Source organism: Pteropus medius, unplaced genomic scaffold (genome assembly GCF_902729225.1).
Source record: "Pteropus medius unplaced genomic scaffold, Ma_sr-lr_union100, whole genome shotgun sequence".
NCBI classification, from domain to species: Eukaryota; Metazoa; Chordata; class Mammalia; order Chiroptera; family Pteropodidae; genus Pteropus; species Pteropus medius.
Genome location: NW_024344240.1, coordinates 12,512,046 through 12,522,149, shown reverse-complemented (window position 1 = coordinate 12,522,149; position 10,104 = coordinate 12,512,046).

The following is a 10,104-nucleotide window of genomic DNA, read 5'->3' as shown; positions in this document are numbered from 1 at the left end:
TACTATAAAATTTCCTGTATCTTGGCTGCCAGTAGTCACTCCCTGATGTAATTTCCTATAAAAGCACATTAGTTTTGCTTCTCCGAGAAGCAGATGCCCAGATGACATCAGATATGCAAAAGATTTATTGAGGAAAATGATTATAAAGGAGAAGAAGCAGGAGAAATTTTAGACCAAAAAACACATCTGGCCTATGAAGAAGAGTGAGAAGGAAGTAGGATTCAGTAGAGTCTCAGATAACAATGCAGTTTTCAGAAAATTTTGTCCAGGGTAATGGTGAAACTATGAGTCAAAATCACTTGTCAGAGGAGTCTTACTTTCCATAGGAATGATTCAGCACCAGTATTCTGCCTTACTCAGTAATTAGCTGGGAGCAGCCCTGAAAGATGGCTTCGGCACAGATGTGATGGAGGACCTAGAGGAGCAGCAGCAACTGAGACTGTTGGCCAACTATGTGGTCCTCAAAAAGATATGAGTGTCCACATCTCAAAATGTATTATAGAGTAGTACTTTGCCTTGCCCCCAAAGATAATCTTTCCAGTTTCTCTGAAATGATATTTTAACGTCCTTCCATTGGTGAAGAATTTCAAGAGTGTTTGTTGCTTCTTTATTTCATTGATTGATGTTTTTTTAGTTATAAAGTACCAAACTCCCAGAATTCAGGGAAGAATTCAAATAATCCAAGTATTTAAGATTTATCTTTATTATTTATTTGAACTTTTGGGTGAACACTTTTCTTCTTCCTATGCTGATTCTTATTTTTCCATCTTCTTATCTGCTTAGCTCCAGAGTTCTTTATTTTATTCTAATAAATATCAGTAAATAAGTTGGGTATAGAAAGTTACTATATGGTTAAGATCAGATGCCTTCTGTTTCTCTTCTGTGTAAGTATTATAGATTATTTTTACGCAGAAAGTAAGGTGATCACCTTAAAAAATGGTCACATAAGTGAATTAAATTCAACTTTTTTCAGTTTAAAAACTAAATATGTTTTCTCAGATAAGTAATCTTTGTTATAATGTAAATTATTTAGTTATATTGATATTTAAAGATCACTGTATTTAATAATATACATGACATTTAATTTTCATTAGGTTTTAATTTCAATATTTTTTATGTCATACCCAAAAGAAGAATTTAGGATTAATCTCTTATAAACTTAAACTAAAAAAAATTAATCACATAACTCTTCAATATTAAACACTTTTATTCAATTTGGAAATATGGCTGAAGTATAATTTGTTTATTGTTAGGATAATTTCCAACTATTTATCAGTGGGAGCTTTCTTACATTTAGCAAAACAATATATTTAATGAATTCTCAACAAATTCTGTCCTGGACTGGATATACATATTTTTTATCCAGTGAAAATTAGATACATTTATCTTAGAAAATATTTTACCTAAATATTGATTTTATACTTGTCTTAACTGAATAGTCATTATAATCTTGTTACAAATTTGTCCACGTTCAAATCAGTTCGATCAACAATATTTCCATTATTATCTCCTCCTGATGCTCTATTGACTTGACTCAAGTTGCTAAATTCAAATCTTAGCTCTAAAACTTGATAACTATGCAAATGATAAACTTTTTTTTGTATATATTAGTTGTGATAATATCAATGTAATTCCCTATGGCAGAGACTATTAACTCTAACCCAGTATCTGTTTTCCCCTTGATTGAGAATAAGATCACATTTTATTTTAACGTAATGAAACTCCAATTTCCCTTGTGGACCATAGCCTCAATACCAGTTCTGAACCTATTTTTTTTTTCTCCCAAAATAGTGAGTTAAAAGTAACTGTATTTTTCTCATATTTTATTTATCTTCATTTTGCATATTTGTCTTAATTATTTCTGTCAGAATTAATATAGATTAAAACCATAGACTTTGAACCAGTCTCCTAATATCAAGTTCTGTTTCTAACATAAAATAACTATGTAAACTTGGGCAAGATATTTTCCCTATTCGTGTCTCAATTTTTTCATTGGAAAATGAGGATGAAAATAATACTTATCCGATTTGATTGGTGTAAACACTTAAAACTTTGCTTTACAGATATTAATTGACTTCTTTGTCTTCTTGTTCTTGTTCTTGTCCTTGTTCCTCCTCCTCCTCCTCTTCCTCTTCTTTTTCTTCTTCCTCTTCCTCTTCTACTGTTATTATTTATCAATTCTTTTCCAAATATACTGGTATAAAATATGCTGAAAATTAAAATATGAAGACTACACAGATGAAATAAATTTTGATCATGTCAATCAGCTATTTTGGATATTTCTAGTTGTTTATTTATTTCATTATTCAAGGAACACTTATTCAGAACTTAATATGTAATACATTTATTAACAGAGAATTAAATTAGAAAAATAATTACCTGTACTACTATTTATTTTAAGGTTTACAAAGAAAATAAGATAATTTTTTCTTATTGATATGTTCTAAACTTTCTGCAATGAACTTACATATGTAACAAAACATTAAAAGATTAAGATTACATTTTAAATTAAATTTTTATTTAACTACATTAAAATTCATGTTAGAGGGTACTTAAATTCCCTTCAGGTTGTTTTAACCATCAAACATTTAGGCCAGAAATAATATAATTGGTTATATATTAAAATTTAAAAGCAAAATAGAAAACTTGAGAAACCGTGTAAAATAACAATATTCTGCATTTAAAAAAAAAGTAAGACTTTTTGTTTAGTCTAATCATAGCTTATTTGGTTCTCTTGTTTACTTGATGATTCCCAAAAACACAAGTTCTGTTTGAGATGTGACTTCTTTACTCTTCCCTTAAGGACATACTGCTTATCACACATTTATCTCAGAATTATTCTGGCAAGCAGTCATAATATGTTTACATTTTTTAATGAATCTTTTTTTGTATTAGACCTTCCAAAGATAGATATACCAGTTTTTATTTTTATAAGAGTATCCATAAAATATAGATATGATGCATTATGCCAATAATAAATAGTTAAAATAATATACATTATTAAAATTATTCCTAAATTTTCTAAGCTTTTATTATAAAATAATTAGTTTTTACTTTTAATTTTATAGAGAGAAACCAATTGTGATTATATTTACATTACAGCATAAATCATATTTTTTGAAGCATACATTTTTTATTATAATGCATATGATCACAAATGGAATAACTAAGATGAAGAGAAAAGAAAAATGTTTGCCAATATGTGCATATTTTCCTACTATGCTTTAAAAGTGGTCCAAAAATGTCTTATTGGCAATCTATGGCAGCATTCATGTAAGAGAAGAAAAGTAATATTAAACTGATGTTTAAAGATACAAAAAAAGCAAGCACAGCTGAATGCTCTACATGTTTATGTGTAAGTTCATCTGTTTTTTCTCTTTCTGTTACTCTTTCTCTCTTTATTAAACTTTCAAAACATGTTCTTTCTTTGGTGTCCTAAAAGTAATAGAGGAAAAAACAGATGGCACTAGGAATGAATCAACTACTTAATGTAATCTTCAAAAGAAAAGGAAAATAAATCCATTCAATATTTACGTGACAAAAAAAGGAGTACTTTCTGAATTAAAATGGAGTTAGCTTCTTCCAACTTTTATTTAAACTATTCCCAAAACAGGAAATACATGAAAACTTATCAAAAGTACTAAATCTAAGACCAATAGAAAAAAATAAATGCCAGAAACTGAGATAAATATCAACTAAATATAAATTACACATAAAAATATCAGTGCCATAACTTTTTATTATCACAATTTTTGTCACCTCAAGACGCACATGAATGAAAGAATATGGGGCTATGGTTTTTTTTTTTTTTCCTACCATTTGTCTCTGATTCAGTGAAATAGAGATGGTGTCAAAGAGAAAGCTTGGAAGCCATCTTTCTCCTTTTTCTTGCTGCTACCTTTTTAAAGTAAACATCAAAATGACTGTTTTTTTCTCTTGACTTCCCAATACAACTTTTACAAATTTTCAGAGAATGCGATTCCTATAAACTAATGAGGCAGGAAATAGTAAGTATTTGGTGACACCGTATTGCATCCTAGGAAAAGTACAATTTAATGATAAATTCTATAGGAAGTTAAGAGGCAGAAAATGTCTGGATTGCAAGGTATGCTCAGGATTGTACAAATTCATCTGGTCTGTCTTTCACTGCCTGAAACTCCATCTAGTAGAAAAAGGAGATAATTATATTTGGTGCAACAGATAACTTCAAAATTGCACTGTATTTTAAACTGCTTTCCATAAATATTTCTGAGAAGAACTTCAGTCTTACCTAAGTGCACAGTGAGTGAAACCAAAAACAAACAAACAAAAATTAATAAGTCCCATGAACTCTACCATTTGACAGGCATGTAATCTATTTTTCTCCTGAATTAAAAAAAAAAAATAGGTAAATGGAAGTCAACATATGTATTTATGACAGAGCATGATATAAATTAGGCAGCAAAACTTCTAAAAGATACAAGAAGACTTTACAAGGTTCTAGGCCCACAGGGCCTAGCAACATATCTACATAGACACACTAGGTAAATGTTTCTGCATTAATTATGCAAGAATAAGCAACGATTGTGGGGATGGAAAGTAAACAATAATTGTAGAATATAAGTTGTAGCAGATGTGAAAAAGAAGACAAAGAGTGAAATTGCAGATCAATTGATTCAATCCAGGATGACTGGGAGAACAACGCTACCAAATATACAAGTGTGGCTATCAAGGAGAAGATGTGAACAGGAGAAAAATGAGATTTATAATAAAACTATTTAGTAGTAGACAGTATTTCTATGGTAAATATCAGATACAATTCTATTGTTATCTAACTTAAAGAGAGCATTATTACATCAATAACGATTTGTTGGGTAGTTTTGCTTGGTGAACTTTGACAATATTATGTTATAGGAACAAGAAAAATAGGTAATAGTGTAAGATGTAAGAAGGTAACCTTTCGAAGAAGGAAGTAAACTTTCATAATAAGAGGAAAGATTGACTTCAACAAGAAAAAATTTAAGAATGGAGAACTTGGTATAACAAATGGGAGGTGATCTTTGAGCCTGATTTACCATAGATTTATCTTAATTATCACATATTAATTGAAAAACTGGAAACAACTCATTATTCAAATAAAAATGTATAATGTAAAGTAACATAATGAAAAATTATGAGATGAAAGTGTAAAACTTTGAAAGTTCTTTGATTATGATTATAACTACACATTTTAATCACATATATTTTTATTTATAATTCAGTTATTGTTCAATCCTTTCAGGTTAGGTTTATCATTCACAAGCAAATATTTTTATAATACTCCCTACATGATGTAACTCAGTAGAATAGCGTCTTTTAAATCATGCTCTTATTGTTTTAAATTTGAACAACTTAATCTCTTTTTTACTCAGAGAAAAGAAATGTTTAAAACTGGTTCATTCTTAATGAAAAAATAATTTTGTTTCCATGGGATCTAAGTTAATCAATGTTCATCAGAGACAAAGCAATAAATGAATAAATTGAAAACTTGTATGGAGCTAAGTTTGCAAGGCTGACTTTATTACTTATTTTCCATTGCTTCAGAAAAGCATAGGTTGGAATGGTAATTTTGAAACTTATTCCTTCTATTATTCTCAGTTTTGTGATCTGTTATATATGGGATATTAATACCTCTCAGTACAATTTGAGGACAAAATAAGACAATAGAGTACAGCTCATTACTGTTATATATTCAGTGACTTGAGGAGTCCTGTCACATATACACACAAAATAAATAAAGACAGGAAACACTTTTTTTCTTACCACCTAGAGAATTCTTACTAATTATAAAAATTAAATTTTCTCTGGTTGAAAAATGAATTTTCAACCAGAGAAAATTTTCTGTACAATTTTCTCTAATGTATATTAAGTCCTTAAATATGTTTGAAACACTTCCTAACATATTAAACACATTTTCGTTTGTTTAGAATGTGTGAGTATTTCTGCTAAAAAGAATGGTATTTTAAATTATATTGTACGGTATTACAATCTAAGTCTAATATTTCACTACTAAGAATTAGGATATTATGATTTACATATTAAGAGTGTTTATGCATACTATTTTCTCAAAACTCATATATCTAACAATTAAATTATTAGTATAAATCTTAATTGTTTTAACTTTTTGCAATTTATACTCTTTCATTATACAAAGATAATGATAGGAGAAATACTTTATTTAAAAATTATATATTTTTCAGAATTAATTTCGTGGTATATATATAAGAATTTCTCCCGATTTTGAGAATATATTTTTCATTATTTTTTGAAATTGTAAACATTGTATTAGAAATTAATGATATATAGTGGTGATGATCTTAAATAAGCAAGGCATTTCTGGATTTCAATATATCTATTCTGCAACAGATTCCTATCATCATGTTTTGCATATATTCTCCTCCAAATTTTCAAAAGTATTAAGAGACTATAATTATACACACATTTCTAATGACTTATTTATATTTTTAAATAAAAAATGATTATTAAGCAAACATATTAATGATTTATTTTTTTCACTATTTATTTGTTTGTTTGTTTGTTTGTTTATTTATTTATTTATTTTATGGTGACTTTGGTTAACAAAATCCAGTAAGTTTCAGTTGTACATTTTAACAGTGAGGCATATATATATTTACACTATGTGTTCACCTCCCATAGTTAGATTTCTTTCTGTCACCACATATTTAACCCCCTTTAATTTGTCTACGTTCCCCTTTCCCCCTCCCCTATACCCTCTGGTAACCACGAGTCTATTGTCCATGTCCAAGAGTCTCTGTTTGTTTTCCTGATCATTTGTTGCTTTTAGGTTTATATCCCACATATAAGTGATATCACGTGATTTTCAACTTTTTCTGCCTGGCTTATTTCACTCAGCATGATTATCTTGAGGTCCATCCATGTTGTCACAAATGGTATTATTTCATCTCTTCCTATGGCTGAGTAATATTCCATTGGATATATGTACCACAGCTTCTTTAGCCAATCATCTATTGTAGGACACTTCAGTTGCTTCCATTGTGAATAATGCTGCTATGAACATCAGTGCACACATCTTTTTGGATATAGGTTTTCAAGTCTTTGAGGTAAATATCCAGTAGAGGGATTGATGGATCATATGGTAGACCAATTCTTAGCTTTTTGAGAAACCTCCACACTGTTTTCCATAGTGGCCGTACTAATTTTCAGTCCCATCAGCAGTGTATGAGGGATCCTTTTTCTTCGTATCCTCTCCAATATTTGTTATTACTTGTCTTGTTGATTACAGCTATTCTAACACGTGTGAGATGGTATCTCATTGTGGTTTTGATTTGCATTTTCCTAATAGTGAGGGATGTTGAGCATCTTTTCATATGTTTGTTGGCCATTTGTATATCCTCTAGGGAAATGATTTTTAAATAATATTTAATTTTTAAATATATATAATGTATATGTGTATTCTTTAGATTTCTAATTTATAAAAATATCTATCTCATTAAATAATAGTATTTGATATTTAGATGAATAACATTTCAATTGCAGTCATAAAGCCAAGAATTTACTGTATTGAATCAAGAAATAAAGAAATGAGCTATTTTTACCAGAAAAAATATAATGCTTGTTGCGTGTAGTATAAAGATAAAGGCTTTTTCCATAACTTCTATAAAAATATGGAAACTTTATGAAAATATATTTCAAATTGCCATTAGTTCTGAGCAGAAAAAAAGTTTTCTGTTTAATAATCTCCAAAAGGAAATGGGAAGCAATAGAAGTGGTGATAGGCAATATTAACACATCAGGAAATTTCATTTGCCATAGGTAGAACTTACAAAATGGTGACTTGGTGTGAAATCAAACAATTTGAACGTTCTTTGAGTGAATAGAAAACATTATTATATATATTCTATTCTCAATTTCTTTAAAGAAAAATCGCCAAATCTCTTTTTATATTCTATAAGATTTTTAGTCTCAATAAAACAATCACATACAACTCCATTTTCATTTGTTTTTTTATTTCTTCTAGTATTATGTGAATGTTAAGTTAGTCAGTATAACATAGAATATGAGTAAAGTAAATCATTCTATAGAAATGTGTGAATTTTGCACACAATGAATGTTTATAACCCTAAAAATCACAAAGCACATACACATCTATTTCCTCTGTAAAATAATGATGAAACACTCAAAATGTCAGTAATACAACTTATAACTCTATTTAAAAAATTATTTTCAGAAGTATTCACTGAAATTCAGTTTATTTTATTTCTGTATTTTAAGGGCCTAGAACAGTACATCGAATATAGCAAGTACTCAGTCAATATTTATTCAACAAATGATTGTTCTAATTATTAACTAAACTGCTTGGCAGTATTTAGATTCACATGGGTAATCAATGTTACCATTTCAGAAGTTTTGATCACTAAGAAATCTAATAAAAATTTGGGTTCATTGTTCAGTGAAAATATAGATGTTGACCAGATAGTTTTATAAATATTATCTGTTGTTTAAATATCTATTTTTGAATTTTAGTTTCACCTTTTAAGTGAATTTATGGAGGTGTACCAGTTAAATTAAAATTGGGAAAGAGAACTTACACAATAATTCATATAGAGAAAATTTATTCTAAAGAATTAAAAACTGAAATAGAGGATTGAAATAATGGAAGTTTGATTAGTGAGAAGTAAAAGAGAACACTCAAGAACAACTAGATAGAGCAGATAGAAAAAGTAACCATTATCCCTGGGAAAAGCCTAAGGAGGCATCCTTCTAGGTCAAGACTGTATTGAAAAACCCCACCATTACTCTGTCAGTATGGCTCACTGAACATAGGAGGTTTAGAGATAGTTAAGATGGCTATGTTGGATTTGGATGATGAGGGAAAGGGATTTCAAGGTTGTCGTCTTTTTTTTTTTTCCTTGTCTTGGGCAATTAGTTTAATTGAGGTAAGAAAAACATAAGCAGAAGATTGGAAAAACCTGGTGATATTGCACCTGTTAGTTTTGAGGTGATAGTCTTACTTTTAATTGGAAGTAACATTTCAGTTACAGTGGAAAGATTTTCTTTCTTCCTATCTATTGTAAAGTTCTCTTTTTCTGCCTTAGCTCACATTATATTGTCCATAATTAAGAATTTTGATTCTAAAATTATTTCTGCTCTTTTCCATATTACCAAATTCTTCATTAGAAACTTACTTCACTAGCCAAAAAATACATACTAGAATCATTGAAAAACTCCTTTGATCTCATATGTTTGTCTGACCCACACTGTCATGTGTTTTTCCATTTCTAGGAGAATGTCTCGAAGTCATTTTTCATGCTTATGTTTTTAACCACTTCATTCTCTTCTCAACCTATTCCAATTCTACTTTCTTCTTTACTCACAATTGAAATGCTATAGTAGGTGTTCCCTTGCTTCTACTTTTATCTCTTTTATTTTTTTAACACTGTCAACTAAGGTAGTCTCATTCAACATCAATGTTTTAAAAGCCACCTACATGCTTGTGACTCTCAAATTTATATCTTCAATAATTTTTTACAGTTAATGTAGTATTTTAAAGTGTAAATATGATTGTGATAAATACAATTTTTCCATATTTTGTTCTCTCTGTACGAATTATTGTGAGTTCTTTTTCCTAATTTTAATGCTTTATTCAGATCTGTACTAAAATGTCTTTTTTGATTACCCATTCTATATTAATATTCTCTGTCATTCTCTATTTTTTATACTGTTTTATTTTTTTGCATGAGTTTTATTACTACCTGATCTTTTATTACATAATTTTCAGTTATTCATTCATTTGTCTATTTTTCCTTTATTATTCTTCTCTATCATCTTTCTCTATTGTTAATGTCTTATCAAAATGTAGGTCCAAGATGAGTATGGAATCTGTTTTGTTCATTATTGTTTCCTCAGCACTAAAAGTTATGAACTAGCACAGAGTAGGTGCTCAATAAGTTTTAACAATAAATGAATGAACTTATCTGTTGTATAAAATGTTCATTGTCTTTATATTATTTCTAAAATAAAGAATAAATTAAAAGCATGATCTAATATGTCAAACTCTTTAACTTATCTCTATATATTCTCTTGCTTCATTTACTACTCTTCAAC